The sequence below is a fragment of the Ostrea edulis genome, chromosome 7 (genome assembly GCF_947568905.1).
Source record: "Ostrea edulis chromosome 7, xbOstEdul1.1, whole genome shotgun sequence".
Classification (NCBI taxonomy): domain Eukaryota; kingdom Metazoa; phylum Mollusca; class Bivalvia; order Ostreida; family Ostreidae; genus Ostrea; species Ostrea edulis.
Window position 1 is genome coordinate 42,636,334 of NC_079170.1, and position 12,425 is coordinate 42,648,758.

Genomic DNA, 12,425 nt, shown 5'->3' on the forward strand with positions numbered 1-12,425 from the left:
ATTATCAATGGAGTGGCAATGGAGCCATTCATTTTAAAGACCACCAAGGTTTAATGTCTTTCTCCAGCTTTAAAGTTTGATAATAAAAAAGATATTGAAATTGCAAATTTGTCCTCTGCAATGGTAAAAAAATATTGTTTGGCTTTTGCCATGACCATCCCAAAAATTGCTATTCAGATAGTTATTAAAGCATTTATAAAATACAGGATTGAATTTCTTCACAGCAAGCACATCAGAGTAATTCTAGATATTCTATTTCCCAAACCAATATTCCACAGTAACATGGTACAGGTATGAATTTAATTGCACCGAGAATGTGTTGGGAGGAAATTTCCCCGTGCATGCATTATTTTTGGTATTCGGCGATGTGTCCTTGGCCTGGATTATGTTGAATAATTGTGGTGACTATAATCTTCACCGGTTCCACACATAAAATAACAAAACTGTCCGAACAGGGCCCCTTCCTGTGTAGTGTTGTCCTGTGACAGGAGATTATAGCCCTCTAACTTAAGAGGATTGACTTCTACGCCATTATTTTAACCATTGAGTATGTTGATCTCCTCAGTAACATGTTTTTTTCTATTTCTTCTTGTCTGAACCAGATGTTCTTGTCCAATTGTTTAGAATTTCTGCTTGAATGACAAAACATTTAGGTGACTGATTGCTGATAACTTTTGATGTTAGTATTCTGGAAGTCCAAAACTCGCTTAGACAGTACTGATAGCTGTTGATAGAAGTGTTGTCATTCTGGAAGTCCAAAGCTCGCTTAAGACAGGACTTTTAGCTGTTGATAGATTTTCATTTGATTCACTTACAGTTTGAGAATTGAAAGTAATGGTAACATGGCATGTAGAGAAATGACATATAGAGATCTTCAAGTAACATAGAGAGGACATTATCTAGTAACTTGTACAGATGCCATTATCAAGTAACTTGTACAGATGACATTATCAAGTAACTTGTACAGATGACATTACCTAGTAACTTGTACAGATGACATTACCTAGTAACTTGTACAGATGGCATTATCTAGTAACTTGTACAGATGACATTATCTAGTAATTGTACAGATGACATTATCTAGTAACTTGTACAGATGACATTATCTAGTAACTTGTACAGATGACATTATCTAGTAACTTGAACAGATGACATTACCTAGTAACTTGTACAGATGCCATTATCTAGTAACTTGTACAGATGACATTATCTAGTAATTGTACAGATGTTATCAAGTAACTTGTACAGTCGTTATCTAAGTAACTTGTATAGATGTTATTAAGTAATTTGTACAGTCATTATCTAGTAACTTGTACAGATGTTATCATGTAACCTGTACATATGTTAGAAAGTAACTTGTACAGATGTTATCAAGTAACTTGTACAGTCATTATTAAGTAACTTGTACAGTCATTATTAAGTAACTTGTACAGAGGACATTATTAAGTAACTTGTACAGAGGACATTATTAAGGGTGTGTGAATCTGCCAGAAACCTGGCAATGTATGTCATGTGCATATATAGTTGTCAAAGTGGCATGCGGGGCAGCTTTATAGGCAGCCTGACCCAGACTGATAAGGAACAGATCTCGGAATACAGACAACCAAGCAAATATTTGGTGTGTAACAAGACTTATAAATGAATGAGGTGAAAGAACGCTATTGTCAGAAATTAAATATTGTACATTTAACCATTAAAACTGATACCTATTGTTCAAAGTTGACTTGAACATGATCTAAATAAAAAGTTTTTAATTTGAAATTTAACAAAGCTACCTTTCAGCAGATATTAAAGGGACGGGTAGATTTATTTGGGGTTGAGTCTAATAACAGGTTAATCATACCTTCGTGGTTAGTTGTTTACACAGGATTTTCAATATCTTGCAGTGCCAAAAAATCGGCAGCATGTGGGTTGTTGGACTGAGTCAACTCTTGTGAAAAGTGAATAGCCTGTTGTTTTTATTTTTTCCTGCGACTTGTCGATTTCAGGGCTGAGTCACCTTAAGTATGGTTGCTCACACACCCTCCTTGAATATGTTTGAAACATGAGTTGTTTATGATAAAATTTGTGCTTTTTGGTGTGGCATACAGTTTAAATAATGAAAACTGCCTGATGTTATTGATGAAATGGCTCAAGTGTTTGATAATTCAGTGGGATGTACAAAGAAAATGATGGATTGACTTGTTGAACAACTGAATATTTTATCAAAGTACACTTCGAGTGAATGAGAGAAAGCATTATTTAATCTTGCTGAGAGGGGTTAGAAAGGATTTTTAAAAAAGATATTGGTTCAGACATAAAGCGGTTTACTTGTATACATATGGGAGGGTAGTGTTTATAGATATGATTTAGATCAAAGTTTCACGTCTACATTTTAATATCATTATTTTATTCTCATTCCTGCAACAATATTGAAATGATAAACTTGATAATTATTAACTTGTATTATATCATATAATAATTGTATTTATACATGTATGTATAAATAGTTAGCATTTAAAAAAATTGAATAAGAGGTATGAATAAATACCTAAATATTGATACCAATTTATCCTATTCTCATTGGTGATTAAAATTCCCCGGGCAGTTTCTTTGGGGGATGGGGTGGGGGGGGGGGGGGTACCACTTGTCAAACGTAGAGTAATTCAGACTTGCAAGCGATTATATGAAGTATGAAGACATATAAAGAAATAATCAAAGAGGGTTGAATTAACATTCCAAGCTACCATTTAACTTGGTTGTTGAAGTGTCTTACACAGTACAGCATAGAGCTCAAGGGATCTAGGTTCAAATCAACTCTTGTGTGATCACTCTTGTGATAACGTGTGCTTTGAGTTTATGTTATTTTTGTCTGCATGGTCTTTATTAGGTGTTTTCTGACCCAACTGTTTTCTCTGGTCTCTACTCTTGTTGTGTTAATAAAGTGTCTAAGTCTTCCCACAATGTGTCTCTATACTCTCGATCATTATTTCATTGAAGGATTTAAGACTTCCCACAATGCTCCTGGGTGGGAACTGCAAGCAACTACATCGTCCTGCAGGTTGGGGGCTCATTGCCTCAATTCACTGAGTGAAATTTAATCATCTGAAAAATAGCACACATTAAACAAACACTTCACTTAAAAAGCTAGAGAAAAATGACAGTCAGGATTGCGATTCTGGTTTGCTGATTTTACTTATAGAAATGTGATCATTAAGCATCTGAGTAAACAAAACGGTCAAGTTGTGTTGGGGTGAATATTGTGTTTTAGCGGGTGGATTGTATTTTGAGTAACTGAGTAAACAGAACTGCAGAAATATCTACTTGTATATTACAGAGGTTAGGTATAGGGTTGTTCTGGGGGTGTTGCTCATTTTCTGGAGCGTTGAACATAATGCTGAATGTCGGGGTGTATGGGGTGCATGCCAATGAAGCATGCTATAAACATCTGGGGCTGTCAAAATGTGCCCTATCAAGTGTCTAGAGGATTGGGATGCCTGCTGAAACATGTGTTGAGTTTCTGCAGCTATTTGAGTATGCATCATCAGCATGTTTTCCAAACCTTAGACCCACTAAGTACCTTCATACTGCAGACTAGAGGGCAATATAGAAATTGCAATGGGTGTTCAAAATGAGAGGAAACAGACATTAAAGGAGAAAGCTGAACCAGAAATTGGTTGATGTACAAACCACAACTTTCTACAGTGTACGATTTTCCCCCCTCATATTCTGTGAGGAATGTTTAATTGATATGCATTGCATCTGTACAATTAGTCACATCAATCAATTAATCAAACCAACACACACTGGTATTGTGATGAAGCATGCTATTAACAAGATACAGAGTGTTGTTTTTATAGCAATATCATTGATGATTGGAGGGGCTAAACCTGTCTGACATTGTGAGACACGAGCCCAGCAGGGAGCATTTTAGGAGGTTGCTGAGGGCCACCAGATGATGGGTGTTGATTATCAGTGACTAATTGCTCATCTACTCATTAATCACAATCTGCCTGGATTGATACCCAGTCTTCCCAAAGTCAGGGCTGACTGAGGAAACTCCCCGGTACTAACATAATCATGGAAACCATGGCATCTCCCGTCTTGTACTTAAGATTCACACTAATTACACACACTACTTATTTATTATTTATTTAGTCTGCGTTGCCCATCTGTTTCTGTTGGTGAGTGTGCAGACAATGGCTACCGTTCTTTACCTGCCACTGCAGAGTGAAAGTCGTGCACATACAGCATGTGCAACCTTGGCCAAGAATGCAGGGAAGTAAATGGTACAGCAAATTGCTAGACAAATTACATTGCACTCCAGTGAAGAGCTAAAATCTGGAAGCTAAAAATTGCACTCTAATATAAGGTTGCTACTCAATTTGTTTTTTACTTCGATAAATTTCTAAACACTGCTCAATAATTTCAGGGAGATAGACTAACTGCAACAATGTTAAGCCCTCTCCAGCTTTTTTTATCCCCAAGAGGGCTACATTCTAGATTTAACTATTTCTTGAAGACCTTGTTTTAATGCGTAAGAACACACCGGATCTTTGATAAATCAGGCTGGAGTGCAGAAAACATGATGTTCATGGGGACATTAAAATGCATTAAAAGATCGGTAGGCCTGTTATCTGTTGGGGATTATAAAATGCTGGATCCCTGATGGGATGGCAAAGAATTATATCCACAGCTTGTGTGACCCTGAACATCGAGATTAAATGCACTTCTAAATCTACTTCTGAGTGATTTCAACTGGGATAAGAAATGCATCAAGACTGCATTTAATTGCGGTTCTTTAGCATGTCGTTGTTCAGGTGATACGGTGCACTCGCACAGTCGCAGTCTGTTGACAGTTGGGCTAGTAGCCCGAGGGCAGTCAAAAGTATGTTGATTCAGAACTGTTGAAGTAAATGAAGAGGAGAAGAAAAATCGAAGGCCAGAAATGCCTAATACTTGTATCATGTAGGGTCTTCGAAAATCCTATTAGTGTGGGCATGCAGGGAAATTTGTTTTGAACATGAAGATTTTGAGGAAATTCAGTGAATCAGGGGTTGAAGAGAATTTTGCAAGCTTAAGGGTGTATTGATTGGGAAGGGTGGAACTACATGTGTACATCACCACATTTGTGAGCTCTATGTCCATCCTGATTGTTGCTGCCTGTACATCTTCCTCGCCATCTTTCATTAAACTTGCTGATTTCTTAGAAGCATAGAGAATTAATGGGATTATATCATTATGGTTTTTGTTTTTCATTCTCCAATTCTCCGAAATTTATTGGAAATACTTGATGTAATTATGCATTGATTTCATGACAGTGTCTCAATGTAAACAATGACATGTTTATGTGATCACACCAAAAGTGAATTATGATTCAGGGTGGGCGGGGTGGCTAGTGACAGATCACTCACAAGGTTTTTACCACTAAAAATACCTCATGTAAACTGGATCCAGAGCATTTGAAATTGGTTGACAATTTCTATTGTGTGTAATGCAGAGAATTTACGAGTCCATGAGAACATCATAGTGGGGGGTAGATGTCAGGTGCATTAAGTGCACTAAACAGAATCATTTACAACTGCTGTCCTTGTAACAATTGTGGCCGATATATGTACATGCATTTGATATATGGAAATCGGTCTCGACGTCTGTTTTATTTATGGAGACCTGGATCTTTAAAAGTGAACATGTCTGGTTGTATACATTTCCATATGTGTACATGTACATATTTACCTTGGACTGTACATTTGCATAGCAAACTAATTAACCGGTCTAGACTTCTCACAGTAAGTATCCCTCTTGGACATGGATCTTCAATTTACAAATATACACCTGTCTATACCAGGCATTAAAGAAGACATGGAAAGGTCAGCTGAGGTCCCTTATCCTGGTCAGGTCAGTCAGAGATTCCCACCTTCAGATTAAATAGACAACCCCCTACAAGTGTTTGAACAGGGAGGGTGAAGTGGTGAATTAAGAAAGACTTTGATCCATAATGACTGTGGAATATCTACTGAGACTTTTGAGATAGCCCCCTTTTGAAAGATCACAGAATTAAAGGTGTCTCAGAGGTCAAATTATTACTTTTTTATGACTCTTAATAATAGGGTAAACAGATCAAATTCAGAGTCCTGTAGTGACAATGGTGGTTGACATCACAGAGAATAATATTTGTTTAACTAGAATAAACTAAAAATGTTGGTCAACCAGTTTTCTATTTTCAATTCCAACTGACTGACTTGACCATATATAGTATATAGGAATTCAGTCACATAGCACATGCTTATTTCAGACACTGTCACTCAGTGCACTGTCCTTGCCTTAAAGCAATTAACGATACAGACATACGGACACACACACCCCTCCATCCCTTACACATGAAATATTTATTGGAAATGTCATGAAAGTTTCCAGTTTAAAAAAATTGTCATGAGATTTTATTGTTTAAATCGAATCTACACTGAATTGCACATCAAACATTATGTAGTACATTTGATGGCTTTCGATCATCTCCTATAGAGAGAATTTACACAGTAAAACAAATCTGTTTTTTACTGGTTTGTAGCATCTTCCTGTTTCCATGGAAATGATGTGCTGTAAGTTAATGAACATGACTATAATTATTAATTAATCCTGAGTTAACATGAGTTCTTTAGATTTTTCAAATAATATTTGTGGGTGCAGATTGAGTTGATCAAGTCTCAGTGTAAATTGTTTTCAACACTGTTGCAAATGAAGAGATGAACATATTTATTCATGTGTATTACAAAAATATCAAATAACTCTAAACATTCTAGAAGATAAGTGTCGGAGTAAAATCATTCTGTCAGCAGTTTCTCAAGGAACTGCAGCTATATTCAAAAGCTTTCACGATGATGAAGAAAAAAAAACACCAAACAACCGAACAGTTGGTTGTTAATGTTTTGCAAATGCTGTTATGCTTTCACTAAATTGGAAGATTCATTTCTGAAGGATTTGATCATTAGTCTTTCTTAGACTAGCAGAGAGAAATAATAGGAACATCTAGCCATGCAAGAAGCATTCAACTTCAGCCAGAACTACAGTAGTTTATATGTTTGCCAAAAAACTTCCATCGTTTGAAGTTCATTGACTTGCAGTTGGAATGCTGTTGAATAATATTGAAATATCAAACTTCAGTGGTTTTATGTATATATTTGTATCAGATTGGAATGGAAATAAAAAAAAACTGAAATCAATGAGGAGAAACATGCATGAAACTATTGGTCTGTTTTTATAGCCCAATATATCTTTTGGCATATGATTGTGAGGGCAATAAACTACCTGAAAAATCAATTGAATGAATGGTCAACGACCCATATCCCTCTTGAATGACAGGCTGCTATTCACCAAAGACAGTGAAAGGAACATTTTTTTTTTTTATCTGGGGAAGATAACTTTCTGTCCAAATGAATTGCCCAATGGAGAGTTGATGGACAACAGGGGGAAATCATTTGAGTTTGATGAGTATCAGAAGAATTACTGATTAGACCTTTAAGGGGCAATAAATGTGTGTTTGACAGGTAGGTCTCTCTGCTGGTGAAAATGTCAGCCACATGATTTACAGTTAATTATCCCACTACCCCATTCAAAATCTTTTATACTTTGAAATGGAGTGCAGTATTTATTTAGGGGGAAAAAGTCAATTTAGACAGAGATGTGCTCCTACATGTAAAATATGTGTATAGTTAATAAATGCTCATATTTACTGTCGTGAAGTGGTTGGACCAGTTTGATTACAAGGTGATAAGAGATATACCTAGGGTGGTAAATTGAGGGTCCCTAACTGATTTAAATCCTGGTATTTTTTCTATCATTTGGTACTGTATGTTGTCACTAAAACTGCACATGAATTTAATGTCTGCTGCAAGGGAGAGCATGTGGTTGTTTTTGGAGGGTGGGGTTTGGGGTGGGAGGGGGGGGGGGGTTAAATTTAAGGAGAAGGGATGTCTATTGGTTAGAACAGTTGGTACATGGTAACCTCTGGTCAGTTGGTAGAGCACATGATGACCCAGGTAGTGACCTCAGACATTGAAACCCAGTTTGCTAAAGACAACACAACCTAATTAAGACAATGTTGACCAGTAACTGCATGAAGTCCAGCATCTCCTTGACGTCTTCTGATTAACTGCCTCTCTACACCCACCATTTAGTCTGCCCAAGTATCAGCAGTTAAATCTTCCCTTTATATTATAACCATAAGAAGTGTGAGATTTTTCATCAAAAGGAGTCCTTGACCTGTTCATTGTGGTTGTTAGTGGGCAGAAGGAGTCCTTGACCTGTTCATTGTGGTTGTTAGTGGGCAGAAGGAGTCCTTGACCTGTTCATTGTACTGGTGGGTGCATGTACAAAGGCAGTTAATCAGAAGTTACTGTCACTTTTACCTGCAGATTTTGGAGCTTTTGCACTTTTCTTTTTCGAGACTTTGCTTTCCATTATATTTTCTTTTCTTGCTCATTGCATAATGTAAAGAATGCATAGAGGAAAGTTCGTTCTCATCAGAATGTCACAAAAAATTTCTCCGACATAAATAGCACCCACCATATTTAATTGCCTCAATGTTAATGAAATTATCATAATCATTAATAAACAGTAAGGGCACAGTAAAATGTTTAAAGTGTTGAAATTACAGTTAGTTGCATGTAAATAAACAATTTCTACATGTACGGAGGCAACACGACCAAAATACCATGCTTATTATAGGAACTCGTGGTGTGTTATATAAGTACGGGGCACAATTTCACAGGTCTCAAGTACTGTACAATGGGTTGATTTCCTGATCTGCAGTCTCGCTCGCAGCCAGTGGAAAAGTTCATCTTGAAGTACAGCCACTTCCTTACTGATTGCAGTGGGAATGTGTAGACATAACACCACAGTTACACCATAAGTCTCTATCTCGTCATGTGTTGGATAATGCAAGATGGAGGCAGGACCTACTGGATGCAGGTGCCATTAAATTTCAGTCTTCAATCTGCTAGCTCTGTTTTTTATGTGAGAGAGAGGGCGAGATGAGAGAAAGAGAGGGAGAGATGAGAGAAAGAGAGAGATGATAGAGATGAGACAAAGAGAGAGAGAAAGAGAGACAGAGATGGGTTTTAATGAAGTTTTATACCTTCATGAAATTCTGCTTTGTATAGTCTTGATTGTTATACTTGCTATAATCTAAACAACTTTGGTAATTCTGCAGGTACTTGAAATCTGATTAAGTGAATTCTGGTTCAAGAATAGGTTTAATTTCTCCCACATGGAAGTGCTGGAATTTTAATCTGCAGGGTGAAATCAACAATATGCAGGAATGAAGTAAACAGACGATAGGAGGACAGCACACAAAAGTGCTGATGCTAGCAATGATTCACCAAAAAACATTGAAATTGTTTTCCAGAATTTATTAGGTACATTCTTAGACTCTTAGCAGAGATAAGAATTTTTTTGTCAGCCCACGTTGTGCAATAACATAGTAAAGCGTACCTGTCCGCCTACGTCAGACGTTGTAAATTCGGTTTCTGGCTGATCAACATTATATTCTAATGTGTGTGTAGAATATTTTTATGGTGAAACATCATGCAAGAATTTCATTCAACACACAGACGTAATATGATAATTTCTTACCTACATGCATTGCAAATGAAATTCTAGTATACACTATATATACCTGTTTTTGATAGCAGGGTGTGAGTCACGCTGCAGTGCAGTTTGTTTTTCAACTTTCAAATTTTTAAAAAGATTTTTAATGTAACTGGAATTTTTTTGGGGTGGAATTAAATATATGACACAGTTATAGCTGAAACTAGAGACACAAATTGTTACTCGTTTAGGTACAAACCAGTTTGTATGAATGGATCTAACCTTGATCAGGTATTGCTGTGTTTGTTAAAAAATAATGACTATCTCTGTTTGGTATGTTAGTGGCATTGTAAAAGTACATGTCCACTGTTACCGAGCTCAGTAAAACGGTAATTTATCAATGACCAAAGGTGTTTTGTAAGGGGTAAACAGCGGCCATCAATATTAATCTATTTCAGTGTGTTAAATTATCAATAGACCTGTTGTAGCCCAAGGAATGCTGAAGCACAATCACTGTTATGAGATGTCACTGGTATTTACAGTGTACAATTGTATACCTCATTACGAGCTCAGCCAGAAGGTAACCTTCACTTGACAACTTGATTGGAAATCAGAGATAAAGAGGAAAGAGAGAGGGGGAGGGAGGGAGACAGAGAGAAAGGAGAGAGACAGAAAGAGAAAGAAAGAGGGAGGGAGAAATAGAGAGAGAGAGAGGGGGGGGGGAGGGAGAGGGAGGGAGGGAAGGGAGACAGTCATTAAAAGAGAGAGAGAGAGAGAGACTCAAAGAGAGAGTCAGAGTGAGAGAGAGAGAGACAGGTGAGAGAGGGAGGGAGACAGAGAGAGAGTCAGAGAGAGAGAAATATATATAGAGAAATATATATAGAGAGAGTGAGAGTGAGAGAGAGATACTCGGGGAGAAAGTTGGAGAGAGAGACAGAGAAGAAAGAGGGAGGGGGAGACAGAAAGAGAAATTAAGAGAAAGGGAAGGAGGAAGAGAGAGAGAGTTCTTAGGAAGTTTGGTTGGATGATCACACAGGTTAATAGGCATAAGTTGATGCACAGACATGATCATAGTTAGAGCTGCACGGCAGACATCACTGTACAGGGAAGAAGCTTCATTATAGAGGGAACCTAATGGAGGATATTATTTAATAGAAATTCAGCATGAACGAATGTAATACCGGGGCATACATAGCTTAGAGTTACAAGCTGAGTGTCGCAAATCAGAAATTGTCTTCTAACTTAATTTGCAGATAAATTCTCCAAATTATTCGCTCCATTTGTTAAATGGGTTTCAATTAAGAAATTTTTGGAAATTACCTGCCCACAATCATATTTCATTTATCAAGCTTATTTTTGCTTTTGTCGATGATTAACAGTTCTAAGGTGTCTCAACTCTCCCTTCAAAGTTTGACATAAGTGATACCATCAGGTAAAATCTTCACACCTGAATAGTAACACAGGTATCTGTGTAGCAATCAGCTGATCATAATGAAGGTTGTACCTTAGGTATTAGTAAATGAGAAAGAGAATGTCAATAATATGCTGTGTAATCAGGTTTTATCCCCCTTACGACTCATAAGGTCAGGGCAGTGGAGTATTTGACTCATTATAATAGTATTTCAAGTGTCCACAAGTAGCTGTATACCTACTGTGTAGAATTGTTTTCCACATGCTTGAATGTCCGAGTAGAGGCTTGAACAATGTGTTTACTATAGTTATTGCAAGCCTGATCGGAAATGCCTCATGTAAGAGAACCAGCGATAGCGTAAAATGTTTACGACGTTTTACGCCTATTTGATTTCTTGCCTTATTTGGTTTGGGGAATGGTATAAACCACAGTTTCTGCATACATAGTGTGCCTGTGGAATGCAGACGAAAATTCGTCGCATGCTTTTTAAAAAAACAACATTGGTGAATTATCTTATTGAATTTTAAGGGAAGGGTTTGATTAATTGAAAGTGTGCTTACACATAGAGAATTTACCTTTAAATTTCAATGATTCAGGCAATTGTTGTTTTTTTTTTTATTCATTCCTCATGAATCTGATGAAAAATATATAATGATGAATTAATTGATCGTTATTTATTTGAAAAGTAAACACACATTTTAAAAAGCTAATTCTGGACAAATATTGGCGCAGGGGCTGTATGCGTCTTGTAATGAGGTCAACATCTACTCATTATTGAGAAGTTTAAATGAGAAGTTTACTCGTATTTGATTGTTCCTGCAAGCGTAATACGGCAGCACTGTGCATAACCAAACAGCTTTTGTATGTTATCGTAATTATATCAAGGCTCAGGATATCAAAAGCATCTATTGTTTTAGAGAAACATTAAGTTGGCAGTTCTTGTGAAAAACTGATGTTCAGATCTGTTGTTATCCGAGTTGTGATCAACAGAGAGCGACCAGACTCTGACTCTTTAGAAGATCAGTATCGGTACTGTTTACAAATATAACCCGATCTCAGTAAGAACATGCTGCATGAAGATTGAGAGATTACAGGCTCAAACACCAAGGGAGAGCCTGGTCAAACAGATCGGAGGGGGTGTTGGGGATCTGATTTAGTGCAGTACTGAAGCTATGCAGGACTGTTTCAAAAACAATGTCATCCTGAATAGATAATTGCATTATTATGGTTTAGTTTGGTATTTAGAATCAGCTGATATCATGATTTAGTGCAGAACTGTACAGTGGTTTATTATTCTATATAATTAAACTTTGTCTGTTCAGCATTTTACAGACTGCAGTCTGTATCATAATAAAACACAGTGCAATCATTGACTCTATTATGCAATCTATTCCAAGTGGTGAAAAATGAGACGGCATCTGTAAACACATCATAAAATAAACCTGAATTG

At 36.9% G+C, this 12,425-nt stretch overlaps 1 protein-coding gene across 32 annotated transcripts in view; it reads left to right on the forward strand.

Moving 5' to 3' along the window:
• LOC125656853 (filamin-A-like) overlaps positions 1–12,425 on the forward strand; it is a 74,838-nt gene that overhangs the window by 18,260 nt on the left and 44,153 nt on the right. The window lies entirely within an intron of this gene.